The sequence below is a fragment of the Rhincodon typus genome, chromosome 27 (genome assembly GCF_021869965.1).
Source record: "Rhincodon typus isolate 14 chromosome 27, sRhiTyp1.1, whole genome shotgun sequence".
In the NCBI taxonomy this organism is placed as follows: Eukaryota; Metazoa; Chordata; class Chondrichthyes; order Orectolobiformes; family Rhincodontidae; genus Rhincodon; species Rhincodon typus.
This window is the reverse complement of record NC_063358.1, coordinates 31,268,347-31,283,538: the sequence shown is the minus strand read 5'-3', so window position 1 is coordinate 31,283,538 and position 15,192 is coordinate 31,268,347.

Here is a 15,192-nt window from a genome sequence, read left to right as displayed (position 1 = left end):
CGAAACATCAGCTTCCCTGCTCCTCTGATGCTGCCTGGCCTGCTGTGTTCCTCCAGCTTCACACTGTGTTATCTCAGATTCCAGCATTGGCAGTTCTTACTGTCTTTGAGTGAGTTATAACACCATATTGAAAGCTGTACTGTGAAGAAGGGTCACTGGACCCGAAATGTTAACTGCTTTCTCTCCACAGATGCTCCCAGACCTGCTGAGTTTATCTAGCAATTTCTGATTTTGCACCATATTTAAAGAAATATTTAATGTACACACATTTAAAGCATTTCCACGGTATTAAGTGTAATTATCACATTAAGGAGAAACTTTTTTTAAAAAATCATACTTTCTGCCTGATTCAACATCAAAGATGGTCCTCACAGAACTCACCTTTGGAATTCATGAAGAAACAATTCCTAAGATATGGAATTGCTCCAGAAAAATAACCAGATCAGATGCAGACCAAGTTAATGCACAACAATATTCAGAAGTTCCTATAGCTAATGTTACAAATTGCCAACAAAAGAAAAAGAAGATAGAAATACTTTTGATGGTGCTATAAAATCTTTCAATAATTACTTTAACTGAAACAAAGTAGAACTCTTGAATGGTCAAAATTTCACAAAAGAGTCTGCTTTTTAGGACCATCCAGAGGCAATTTAATTAATCACCCCCACAGATCAGTTGAAACATATGAATCTGGAGCCTTGCAATCAAAATTCATAAGGGGCCAGAATTGTTTTCAGAATTTTTGATCAGTCTGTCTAAGAGCTTTTATAATCCAAGGAAGACTTAATTCTAGACAAAGCTGCCCGAATTGTCTTGGGAACAATTTGGGAAGAATCACAGACTATGCCTGACAAGAGAAGAATAGCCTTGGTGACTGAACAGGAACAGAATTTATTAACTTCATAAGGTACGAGCAATCTAAATCAATCTATGAGAAGCCAAGCCAAAAATGTCAGACAACTCAGAGCCAGTATCACTACTGAGGAACAAAAACAAATGTCTCCCAGGCTGAGACAGTGTCCAGCTATAACACAAAGAGTACAATGTGCAAGAAATGTATCAATTTCAAAGGATGTGCAGAAGTCGTAAACAGTTCCAGAACAACGAAAGTACTCATGGGTACATAAAGACTTCTACATGGTAGATTACTCACCTCTCTTACAAGAGTTGCTGCATTTGAAAATATTTTCTGATCAACCTGGTCAAATGTGTTATGACACACCTCAAGAGCAGGTGGAACTTGAACTCAGGTCTCCCGCCTCAGAGGTAGGGACACTGCCACTGCTTCACAAGAGCTCTTCAGGTAAAGTCGCCATTGTCCCAAATGAGCATAGGCTGCTGTCTCATCATAGAGGACTGGCGGTGGTTTAACTTGCGAGTCACCACATCCCAGGCATTTGAACACATACCTGCATTGGAGGAGGTACCTGAGGCATTGCAAGGAGAAATAGGAGATCCATCACAACTAGATAGAACTTGACTTATCAATATCAATGGACATCTTGCTTGATTTAAGCTCAGTATGGGAGTGAGTGTCACTGTCTTATCTGATTAAATACCTTGGTTAAAACACATGAGGTTGTAGCCCACTGATTAAGAGGAACACAGACAGAAGAATCCCCAAGATGGAAGGTATATTTCAAGTCTCGCAACAACATAAAAATACCAAAATAAAACAAAGATCTTCAGATGCTGGAGATCTTAAATAAAAACAAAAATTGCTGGTGAAACTCAGCAGGCCTTGCAGCCTCTGTGGGAAGAAAGTGCAGTCAACATTTCAAATCCAGTGACTAATGAGAAGGCAGACACTGTCATATCTGCTGAATTTTGCCAGCAATTTCTATTTTTAATTAAAAAAAAACTATCTTTGTGTCTGTATGTCAATCAGAACCAAGAAAGCTCACTCTTTAGATGTCTGTTTTGCTATCATCAGGCTGCATTTCATTGATGTAGTTCAATGTCATAATAAAACCATGAGTTACTGACCTTGTGAAGCCTTGTCACAGCTTGCTGGGGAATTAGTCGAAGTTTAAGCTGGGGTTGGATACTAATTAGGTGGACTGCGTTTTCTTAGATGGTGTAGAACTTATTCAATATTGTTGAACTTGCACCAACCCAGGCAAGCAGCAAGTGTGTTCCATCACACCTCTGACGTACCTAGTCGGTAGAGACTTTGAGGAGTCAGGAGATGAGCAACTGTGTGGAGAATTTACAGCCCCTGACTTGCTTTGGATGTCAATAAAGTTGTGTGTGCAGTTGGGTATGTGGTCAATGGTGCCCACCAGACTAATGACAGTACAGAACTTGCTGACAGTAATGCTGTCAAGAGTAACAGAAAACTGATTAGAGTCTTCCAGTAGAAGGTGAACATTATAGATATTTGCATGGCAAGCATATTAATTCCCACTTAGTAGTCCAAGCTGAGCTGTTATCCAGTTCTTGTTTCATGTGGCATGAACTACATAATTATCTGAGCCATTCTGAAGAAGTATCACTGGACCTGAAACATTAACCCTGCTTTCTTTCGACAGATGTTGCCAGACGCGCTGAGTTCTTCCAGCAATTTCTACTTTTGTTTCATTTCCAGCGTCTGCAGTTCTTTCGGTTTTTTAAATTATCTGAGGCCTTGCAAATGAAGCTGAACACTCGGCAATCATCAGCAAACAAACCCCTTTCTGACTTTATATTGTGGTGAAGTTCATTGATGAAACATGTAAAGATGGGTGAACTGTAGTTAGTGAGCACAACAATCTATATCTGTGCCTGATCAGATTCCAGCCATTGGAGAAGTTCTCACTTATCCCCATTAACTTAAATTTTACAAAGGCTTCTTGGTGCCACATCAAATCAAATTCTGCCTTGATATTAAAAGTAATCACTCTGACATTAATTCTGAGACTCATTTCTCATTTTTACTTTGGATCAATACTGTAACAAGGTCTGGAGCTGAATGGATCTTTTACAAGAGAATTTCAGCATCACTGAGCTGGTCATTGGTGACAAAATGTCTTTTGACAGCACCGTTGACAAATCTTTCCTTCACTTTGCACTTTGCAGATGTTTGTTTGCAGTTGATAAAGTGACAATGGTTGTACTGGTTTATTCCTGCTTGTTGTAGACAAGGTATACCTCAGCACGTTTTCACATATTAGCATACATGCCATGTTATTACTGTACTAGAACATTATTTTTCGAGTCCTTCAGCACTGCAGCACAGATGGTCTTTGCTGTGTCTAGTTTGCTTACCTATTTCTTAATAGGAGCACATGGAGTTTGCTGCCTGATTCCACTTTTAGCAATAGCTTCCATCATTGTGCTATGATTGAGATTAGATTACTGGGTGGTAATTGGACTTGTGTTGCTTTTTGTGAACCGACATAACTTTCCGCATTGTTGGATGCCAGGGATGTAGATGAACTGGAATAGAGCAGCTTGGCCAGGGGTGCATCTGGTTGTGGAGTACACTGCAACAGCTGTGATAGGGGCTTAGTCTTTGCCATGGTGGTGTCTTCACACAAAATGGAGTGACTCAAATTGGCCAGAAGCTGGAAGCCACAATGTCAGTGGAGGTCAAGATGAATCTCCACAATGATTGTAAAGACTGGCAAAGAACACTACTTTGTGCACAATCATTAGCTTTTGTATTTAGCTCAATAGATTTGAATACCTGTTTTCCCTTAATTGGGCATCATTTTCATGATTCTTCCAATCTCCCATCAGGGCTCCCAATTGTGGTCATGATGTTCATTTGGTCACTGAGTAATTGGCATTTTGCCAATGGTTTTAATAGAACCTTGTATAAATTAGAAAGTGGGGAGATTACACTGGAAATGTGTTTTGGGGATGAGGTAATGTATTACAGCCCCAAATAATGGGTATGGCAACTCACTCATGGACTGGTATATCTTTCAGACTTCTGCAAAATAAAACCTCTGGCAAGAGGCTCACTTGTTCAAAACTGGATCTTATATTGAGATACGATACACAGCTCTATATCACCAGAAACCAGTGCTCAGTTGATTAATTTTGGATGGGTAGTTAACTTCAATAACAAAGACATTCTTTTCATTGCTTCATTCACTGCCCTCAATGTGTTTTTTGACCCAAAAGCTTTTAAATATGTCTTCCAGTTTTGATTTGGTTGATGGAAAATTTGTTACTCTTAATTAAGAAGCATTGATTGAGAAACTTGAGAGCAAGTGAAGTGAATATGACACTTGAAAAGACAATCTATTCTTAGGTTTATTTCTCAAGTTGAAGTCTTGACCAATCAGAATCAGCCTGTTTTATTTGAAATTTAAACAAACCTTGACAGTTAACTGTCAGTCACCATTAGCGAGTGCATTCTCAATGTCAACTCCTCTACTAATCAGACTCCATTTGCCAATGAATTTGCATTCTCCTCTCAAACAGTATAGATGTTACTTTCCCTTTACTTTGGTATTTCTTGTGAATTTTCCTGATGAGTTAAAGATTCAAGTAATATTCGGGTCTTCTTTTCTGTCTGTCAAAGTGCAAACCTCACATTTTTCCACATCGTATTCCATCTGCCAAGCTTTTGCCCACTTATTTAACCTGTCTCCATCTTTCTATAGACTCCTTGGGTCATCCTCGCACTTGCCCTTGCACTGATTTTTGTTTCATGCAGCAAATTTGGCCAGAGTATATTCACTTCCATCATCCAAGTCATTAAAAAAAATTGTAAATAATTATGGTCCCAGCATTGATTGCTGCTGCACTTCATTAGTTACAGGTTGTCATCTTGAAAATGCCCCATCTGTCCATTTATCTCTCTTTTATTAATTAGCCAATCCTTGATCTATATCACCCTCAACGCCTTACATAAGTACTTAGAATAAAAGAGTTAAGTGATGAGACAGCTAGTTGCTCAGAGAAGTGAATAGGTGAATGAACATTTACAACTGCAGAACGATGGACATAGGGCAACTCAAAGTGTGTTCCACCAACGAAGTACTTTATAACATTGCCTTAAAGTAGGAAACATGGTAACCAATTTGCACGCTGCAAGTTCCCGCATGGACAGATACGATCTGAACATTTTTTTTGGGATACTCAGTGAGTAAACATATCGGCCAGCGCTTTAGAATAGCTCCTCTGCTCTTCTTCAGAAAGCACCATGAGATCCTTTCCTCCACCTGTGAGTCTAGTTATGGCTTCAGTGTAACATCACAGTCAGTGCTTCCAAAAATGCAGTGTTCTGCAGAAGTGCATTGAACTGTCTGTGTAAATTTTTAAAACACATATCTGGAGTGGTCTTTGAACCCATGGCCTATTGAAGGCATAAGTGCTACTAACTAATGCTAGTAAGCTGCTTGTCAAATAAGAATTAACATAATTTAGATGTTTTTCGTTGAACTGGCTGAATAAGAGTTGAATATCAGAAAATCAGATGTAGAAAAAGACGCAATTAGATATGTTTCTATGTGAAATTCGTAGGAGTTTTGGTAACCAGTGGGCAATAAAAATGACAGCAATAATGAAATTTTAACTACAAAATAATCTAGATTTTTCAAGATTTTTGCTATCTAGGAAAATGTTAAATAACTTGCAAATAAACCTCCAAATCTGCCAAGAAACAGTCCAAAGCTTGTGTGAAGATGAGGAAAAACAGTTTGAAATATTTCAGAGATAACACAGTGTGGAGCTGGAGGAACACAGCAGGCCAGGCAGCATCAGAGGAACAGGAAAGCAGATGTGTCCCCACCCGAATGGTCAGCTTTCCTGCTCCTCTGATGTTGCCTGGCCTGCTGACTTCCTCCCGCTCCACACTGTGTTATCTCTGACTCCAGCAGCGGCAGTTCTTACTATCTCTGATTGAAGTATTTCAGTATCGCTTTTAACTTTAGTTATTATAGCATTGGTGCTGCATGACCGATCTCCAAAATTATCATTTTAAAACAGTGTACTGATCAAGTAAGCATTTTAATAGACAGCCCCAACAGTTTATAGAAGGGAAATATTTGCTTACATAAGGAATTAAGTGTTTAATCCCTTAAGTGCCTAGGTTAAATGTTTGTAATTCCTTCAACTATTCCCTTAGGAAATGGCAGAAAGGTGGGTTTCTGCAAAATCAAACTGGGAATGAAAACCTGGGCCAGCACGCTCGTGCCATTCATTTACAGCCATTTTAATTTTGGTTTGGAGCGTTCTTTTAAGAGTTGACACGTAATCTTGATGGGGAGTGTCTCTGCCTTGGCCAAAGTGCTGGACATCATTAGAAATCCCCAAATCCCACTCCCGAACCTGGCACCTTTTATTTTACTTTGTATATATGTGATTGCTGGAAGCAGCTAGCTATACAAATGATCAACTGTCTCCAGTGAAATTGGACTTTGGAGTCCCTGGTGTTTGTAACCCTGGAGTGAGGATTAGACCAGTAAGAATAGGTCTGTTTCCAGTGCATTTCATTTGGATAGTCAGGATACCCTTTGGAGGGGGAAAGATATGTAATTTGAAGGGGAAACCCTAACTTCTAAGGTCCTTTATAACAAACTATGTTATCCATGATACAACCGTTAATGCAACTTTTACTTAATGTGGTTACCGTCCATTGAAATGCCAAGCATCAGTGCATACTCACAACAACATTCATGCCAATCATGCAGGCTGCTTTGTTTTGGCTGGTGTTTAGCTTCTTGAATTTCATTGGACCTGCACTCAACCAAGCAAGTGGTGAGTATTCCATTGCACTCCTTACTTGTGCCTTCTTGATGGTGGACACTGTTTGGTGAGATGGGAGATGAGTTACTCACCATAGAATTCACAATCTCTCACCTTCTCTTATAGGAATAGTATTTACATGGCTGGTTCAGTTCCTGGCCAAAGGTAACCTCTTGGATGTTAATAGCAGGGTATTCAGTGATGGCAAAACCATTGAATATCAAGGGAAGATGGCTAATTTCTACCTTGTTGAAGGTGGTCATTGCCTGGCATTTGTACGGTGCCAATGTTACTTGCCACTTATCAGCCCAAGTCTGATTATTGTTCAGGTTTCTGTATTTGGACATGGACTGATTTAGAATCTGAGGAGTCACAAATGATCATTGTTCAATGATCAGTGAATATTCCTATCCTGACCTTATGTTGAAGGGTTTAGCAGCTAAGTATAGTCAGGCCTAGAACACTATCCTGAAGAACTCTTGCACTGTTGTGCCAGAATGAAGGTGCTTATCCTGCAGGAAGTCCAACTAGTGAGGGCTTTCCTCTGGATTCCCATTACTCACAGTTTTTGTCTGGAGATCCTTGATCCCAGACTCAGTTAAATTCTGGCATGATGTCCAAAGCAGTCATTCTCACATCATTTCTAGAATTTAGCTCATTTACTGATACTTGAACCAAGGCTGTGGTGAGATCAAATACTGAGTGGCCCTGACAGAACACCACCAGAACCCATCTGAGCATTATTGACCAGATTATTGCTGCATTAAGTGCCATTTGATAGCATTGTCAACAGTCCCTTCCATCATATTGCTCATTACTGGGATGATAATTGGGATTGCTAAAGCAGTCAAGGAACCACCAGTTTTGCCAAAAAAAGCTGTGCAAAAATTGTGCGGAGATGAGGAAAAACAGTGATAAGTATTTCAGTATTACTTTTAATGTTAGGTATTACAGCATTGGTACTGCATGACTGATTTCTAAGATTACAACAGAGTGCCTATCAAGTAAGCATTTTAATAGTCAGACCCAACAGTTTAGAGAATGGAAATATTTGTTGACATAAGGAATTAAGTACTGAATCCTTTATGTGCCTAAGTGAAATATTTGTAATTCCATCAACCACTCACTTCGGAAATGGCAGAAAGGTGAGTCTCTGCAGAATCGAATTATGAATAAAAATTAGGGTGTATATGCAAGCCATTTGTATATATAACCATTTTAATTTTATTTTGCAGTACTCTTCATATTGTACACCTACCCACATCTATATGTATGTTATGTGAGCTGCCTTAGTACGTGACTGGAAATATACATTGAGTTTCTCATTGGTGTAGTAAGCTGAGTATACGACATGAAATGCATCTCATTATTGATCTTATGAATTTGGTAGCACACCACAAAAATTTTGTCATGAAACATTTGAACCAGTAAAGTGCTGGAATTGTGCAATGATAGCAAACTTTTTTTTCATTATAACGGTGTTTTAAAAAAAAACTGTCAGGTAAATTTGTAAAATGTTTGTAAAGTATAAGTAAGCATTTGGTCCTATTCTGTGCCTTTCAACTGTGTTATCAATATGATAAGAACATTTTAACATACTTACTAATCAAAATAGCACAGCCAACCCATTATTCTCATGATTAATAAACAGTTTAACTCACTAAAAGCAAGTCTGGTCACTTATTGGAGCATAAGAACAGGCATTGGTCACTTAGTACCTCATCTTTCTTCATTATTCAATGAGATTGTGTTTGATCTGCCATCTAAGCTCAAAAACCTTTGTCCCATATCCTTTATTGCTTTGGAGAAAAAGAATCCACCAATTTCAGATTTAAAAGCATAATTCATCTTCCATAACTGCAGAAAAGGGTTCCAAACTATTCCTATCATAATGTGTTGATGTATTCCCTAATTTCATTCCTGAAAGATTTTTTTATGTTTAATAATAACTCCTTACGCCATCTGGATTATTTAACAAATGTTGTCCAATTGTAGAGTCACAAATGTCAGGTTTTTTTTTCTCGTGAGTTTGCAAGCATGGTATGGTTGAGTACAATAAGTAAATTGCTTGTTGCCAGCAGCTGAAGGAGCATGCATGTTTGAAATAATCTGTCAATCTTTGGAAGATAAGGTCCATATATTTGATATCACGCCAGCACAAAAATTCATAATATATGTAACTCATTTCTGTGACAGGCAGCAATTACCTTTGTCTTGACAGCAACATCGTCTTAATGGCAAGTCTTGTTGTGTTGCCATTGCATAGTTAACAGCGAGCTTCACCTGTTGCTGAACTGTTATTTTGAGATACCACAATCTGAAGAAGACTGTGCACTTTTCAGAGCTGAAAATGGCAACCTTAAGTGAGATTGTGAGATTGCAAGTCAAACAGCGAGAACTAAATCTGATCAATGTAACCACTATCTCGCAGGCAACTTTTATTTCAGTATCATGCTTGCAAGATGAGCAAATGTCTTGAGTTCTATTTATGAGGTTGCTGATAAAAACCATCTTTGATCAATACATTGTTCAACATATGGCCTGATCCAAGCCTGCCAAAGATTTCTCTGTGGCTCATGGATCTCAGTTCAAATGCATGGATTGTGAAGTGACAGTTTTCTAAGGAGCAGCTCTTCCACTCACAGACTATTTCTCTCCTGTATTTGCTACCAATGGGCTCACTAGTGAAACTGCCTGTGACTGAAGGAGCAGTGAGCAGCAGGAACCCAAGTCACAGCATCCACCCTAACGACTTGGCTAATCCACAATATCTTACTCAATAAAGTCACGTTTCAGAACTGCTCTAATAGCTCTGCAGTCAAAAATGGAAACACTCAGATCATGCTTCGTGGAGTGCCATGCTTCTAGGAATTCTCGTGCCTGTCTCTGCCTAGCCTGTCCCAAGATCTTGGTGTTGTCCCAGTCGAAGTGATGGTTCTCCTTGTCCATGTGGATTGAGATGGACATGGACAAGGAGAACCCTCACTTCGAGGCATGAGAATTCCTAGAAGCATGGCACTCCACGAAACATGCTATTAATAAACACATTGAACTGGACCCCATATACATTCCACTACAAAGGAAATCCGGAAGTGAGGCAGTCCATCTCAACGGACCCCAGAGTTTAAAAACCAGGCGGGAAAACACACCGACGCTTCATCGGAGGCTGCACTGAGGATGTTACCCAGCATTGTAACGAAACGTCTGCGAAACAAATCCTTTTTATTAATCAAAGCTTTGTTTTTACATTCTCCTAGGCCTGAGAACCTCGGCAGCAATGACAATGAGTTACTGACAGAGGAAGTGGTGAGGGGTTGGGAACTTGACCATTCACTCCATGGTTTTCTAGTCAAAAGTTATGAACAATTGTTTTGTAATGTATAGGGTCATTTACAAATCACTTTTGTGCAGCAGCTACGATGCCAAATATCTCACTGAGCCAGTACTCAATATAGTGACAACAATAAATTGGAATGCTTATTAGCATTTTGTTTAAAAAATGCATTTTTATTAGTGAGAGGCATTTCTAATCCCGTAATATTCCAAAATTTGCTCACATGTACTGCACTTAAGGAATAAATTGAAATGTGACCCCATAATGAATAATTGGACCCTGATTTTAAAAGTACCCTATCCCTCTCTTGTTTTTAGGGTAACAAAAACTAGTCTTTTGAAATGGATGTGATAAGGGTAGCAAACCCAATAGATGTCTTTGACAGAGAGATCTGACAGAATCTAAAATCCTGAAAAATATTTCGTTTCAAGAGTTCTGCGCTGGATAGGAGATTTACCAGGACGTTGCCCAGGATGACAAGTTTCAGTTATGAGGAGAGATTGGATAGGCTGTATTTATTTTCTCTGGAGCAGAGGAGGCTGAGGGGTTCAGATTGAGGTATACAAAATTATTGAAGGCATAGATAGGATAGGTTGTGAGAATCTTGTCCCTGTGGCAGACACTTCTCAGACCAGAGGGCACTAATTCAAAGTGAGGAGTAAGTGTTTTAGAGGGGATTTGAGGAGTGGTTGTTTCATCCAGAGGATGGTAGAAATACAGAATGCATGCCTGAGAGGATAGCAGAGGCAGGTATTTTCACAACATTTAAGAAGCATCTGGATGAGCAGAGTAGCCTATGGACCATGTGCAAGTAAATGTGATTTGTATAGTTTATGTTTTTTCATCAGCGTAGACATGGTGGGCCAAAGGACCTGTTTTATCTGTATGACTGTATGACTCCAGGTCCCCTGTATTTCTACGAGGCCAAAGTCATCATCTGAGATGCATTCATTCAGTTCAAACAAGTCTACAAACTTTGGACATTGTTACTTTGTGCTATAACTAGTTAAAGTGATATTTACACAAATCCAGACTATCAAAAGCTGGAGACCATTTACATGTAATTATTGTTTCCTTCCATGACATAATTCCAAGAAATGTAATGGTGCATGGTTAAGATCTAAGGCAAAAAAGAAAAAAATTTTGGTACCATTTTGCTTGCTAAAAATAGAAATATTGGGAACTATTGTCCTACATCTTGACATGTTTTCAGGGAGATGTAAATTTTAGTTTAGATTTTTGTAGGGTTCCATTTACTCTTGGCAGAAAACAACAGCTACTCCCAGCCTCATTGTTTCAACCGCTATTTGATAATCTGCTTAAAGAAAAATCACTTTCAATATATCCATGGATATCATCTCTACATTTTGTACTCCGAAAAACATGTTTGTATTTATTTGAAACATTACCACCTGCTTGCTCTTTCTGATGAGATTGTTATAATTGCCTTTCTCAGCGATAATTAGGACACTTGACTTTTCAAGCTGGACATTATTGCCTGCTATGTGCTTAGAATTTCCCACATTTGTTGTATGTTTTCAGTTTTTTCAGGGTCCTGATTCTTTCCCTATTATGCTGCTTGAGAATATAATGCAGCTGCTCTCTTTTTGTCTGCTGCAGCTATTTGTTCTCTCTACTGTTGTCAGCGCAGTAATCTCTTCATAACTTCACTCAACTTATTTGGTCTCACTTGAGTTATTGCATTATCAAGAACTGAGTCTGTCTAACAGTAATCTTCCAACCAGCTCCTCATCGCATCATCGCACCACAATACACTCAGAAAGCGGTTTGCCATGCAATAGGCATCATAGGTAGTTGTTGTGAAATCAACCATTGACTTAATTTTTTGTTTTCCTTGAATTTAGCTGTTCAAAAAATTTGGGTTTCTGCAGATTGGCAGAATCTGGAACTGCAAAAAAAAATCCTCACCATGATCATGCTTTGCCTATTGAAAATGCATACGTTCTTCCACTTCTTTAATCATTGAATATATCAAAGCATTTATTTGATTCATCTTTTCTCTCTTATCCAAGCCTAAAGCAGTTTCAAATCTTCCATGTCTGTTCATGACCATTCTGCTGCCTTATGGGCACATGGGAAGTACAGTCATTATTTTGCACTTTTAAAATTATTCCTACTTTGTGTAGGTCTTTTCCTTTTATATATCTTATATCAAATCCCCAGCAAACTTGTTTATTTTTCATAGCTCCCAGGCAAGATGGAATGAGATAGAATAGAAAAGACACAGTCTGAAATGAACTGAAATTTAAGGAAAATGGGAAGGTCAGAATTATATGTAAACCCAACTAACTAAGAAGCTGGTTTCCCTTCCCTGCTCAACATCACAGAATCAGGTGGATTTTTATGCAAATGTAACCTTTAATGGCTTAATTTTCTTCAGAATGTCACTAGATTTGTTGTATTCAGTATAGCAACTTGTGGAAATAAAGTTTGAATGACTTGGGAACTCTTCATTCTGTGTTGCAATTAATTCACCGCTAATTTAATATTGTTAACTGTTTTCTAGATTTTGAAAAAGGTATGACGTTTGCAGAAAAGAATTGAGTTTCTTCAGAAAAATTGTGAATGACATTTGAGTATGATGATCTCCCTGATAATCTCTATTTCAACCTATGACCCTTCACCTGTCCATACACCATGAATATTTCTGGCCCTTATGCCAATTTAGTGCCAACCCAAGCCCCCACACACTGTACATTCCCCTCGTATCTATTATGCTAACTCATGCAGAATCCACCATGAGGTCATCTTAAGAGGCATTCCAAGATGACATTTTGATCAGTTCTTCAGTGACTTATGAATAATTCATTATTTCAAAAAAAAACAAATTTGTTGATCTTTTAAAAAGAATCATTACTTTTAACCTCCTTTACTGCCTCATAAGACAGGCATTGGAATTTATAGTCTGACTTCAAAAAGGCTTGGCAAGAACCACTTCATCAGGCAGTGAGATGGATGGCAGGCACCCAACTGTCATAATGAACATTGTGAAATCTGGCATATAGCACTAATTCAGTAATGATAACCTCAGGCATATGTCAACAGATGGGGTGAAGTAGCAAGCAATAATTTTTATCAATAGTCCAGATAGTGTTTTTTTCTTCAAACATTTAAAAGGCAGTATTTTTGAATGCCTTAACAGCTTGACAACTGTTTTTAACAGTTACTAATTACAGTTTCAATGAGCTTCACAGCTGCAGTGAGGTTATGCACATTTATGTTCACTTTTAAAAATCCAAAGGGCAACTTACCATTGCCAAAGGGCACTGTCCCTCTCCCAAACAGCAGTATATTTTCTACTAATGAAGATGCAAGACTACATCCAAGGATGTACTTTACCTAACCAAGTTAGTCTGGTTGCAAATCCTACCAGCTCTAATCTGCATAAGTTTCCCACTCCTGGCAAACAAAATCAGACATGATAGACGTGAACTAATGGTTTAAATGGACAGTTACTTCTGTAAACCATGGTTGTGTTCTCACTACCCGCTCTCCCAACCTGTGTCATGGTTGAAAATGAGACTTCTGCATTTCAGTCTCTGGAGGCATTCATTGTCAAAATCAATGCCAAAGTTTCCTTTATTTGCTTGCATAACTACTTGAATGTGACACTAATTTATTAAGAAGAATATATTAGCTTCAATGCTTATAAGTGGCAATGCACTTATACTCAAAGACAATATGGAAAAACAATGATTTTGAATGATAGGAATTTCACAAGGCAATATAAACTTTATAAGTAACAGTAAAGTTTTTGCCAACAATATGCTTTCAGTTTGCTGCTTTATATGTTTGAAGTACTTAACGTTCTCTCACGGTATTTCACTGTTGCAAGCTAAAGTATCCAAAAGACTCCTTGACATTTAAAAAGTACCAAATATTATTATGGGCTTCAGATAAAGAAAATCATTCTTGCCAAGTTCCTTCAATTTAAAATGATTCTCCAATAATTTTAACAGTGATTACAGCACTGCTGTGGAAAATTGGTTATCTCGAGAACTTAGAAGAGGATGGATTTATTTTCTCCCACTTGGATGATCAACTGAACCAGACCTGTTAAATCTATGCTTAGAGGTCTAATAGACTATAATTCAGTATTCTTATGCACCATCTAAATAGAGAATCGGATTTTAATGTGGATCGCTGGGTAGTAACAAATAATATATAGATGTCTAGCTTTATAAAGTTGATGTAATTGATTTCTCATACAGTGTTTCCTGTGCAGTAACCTTGAAATGAATGAATCTAAACTGACAGTTCAATAGACAATCTTATGAGACTCCAAAAGCTAATAAGTAGCCATTTCATCTTCTGGTTTAAACTAAATTAACCAAGTTCAGGTGTTTCAATAGTAAACTATAATAATTGGTTGTGAGAAACATCAGTTTAAACACGATAAGACATAAACAAGTTACCTACATGGACAGGCTTGCAATGTGGCTCACTTATGTTTGCTAGAGGCTACATATATTCATATGCATTGGCCAAATGAGGCATGTCCAGGTTTCACATCACTCTGAATTACGCAAAAGCATGGGGACTGTGGTTTCTTGTTTCATTCACCATGGCAACACTTGGCCAATCAACACCCTTTTCCTGTGCACTATGCATTGTTGCTGTCTTTAAATTTGACATTTTTGTGTCTGTCCTGATGAGTACCAGGCAAAAATCTTTGACAGCATGCCTTTTTTTTTGAACAAATATAAAATAAGTTACTAACCTGGCATATTATGTATACTGTGGATGGTAGATATTAATTCACTCAAGCGGTTCAAATCATGTTCTGAGTGTATAGCTCCAGTAGGATTACAGTGCAGCAGTGAGAGTGAATAGAATAGAAATCAGTCTAATTCTGTACAGGATAGGTCATCAGTGAGGCATACGATAACCTATCCTTATCTTAATTAATTTTTAAATAGAGTTATCAAGAGAGCAGATTGTGTGATGGAATGAAATAGCTGATAGAATGTTTGTTTTAAAAAGAATGGAATATATGCTCCTTTCAAGAAGGTTCATGAGCAGGTATTGTTTCCAAACTGTCAGGAACATTAAAATAATAGATGATCGTTCCGAATCAACCTCTGAAGTTCTTAAGGTATTATGCATAGAGATTAAAAAGGAGCTTCAAAGAGGTGGTCAAATGTGAATTAAAGAAG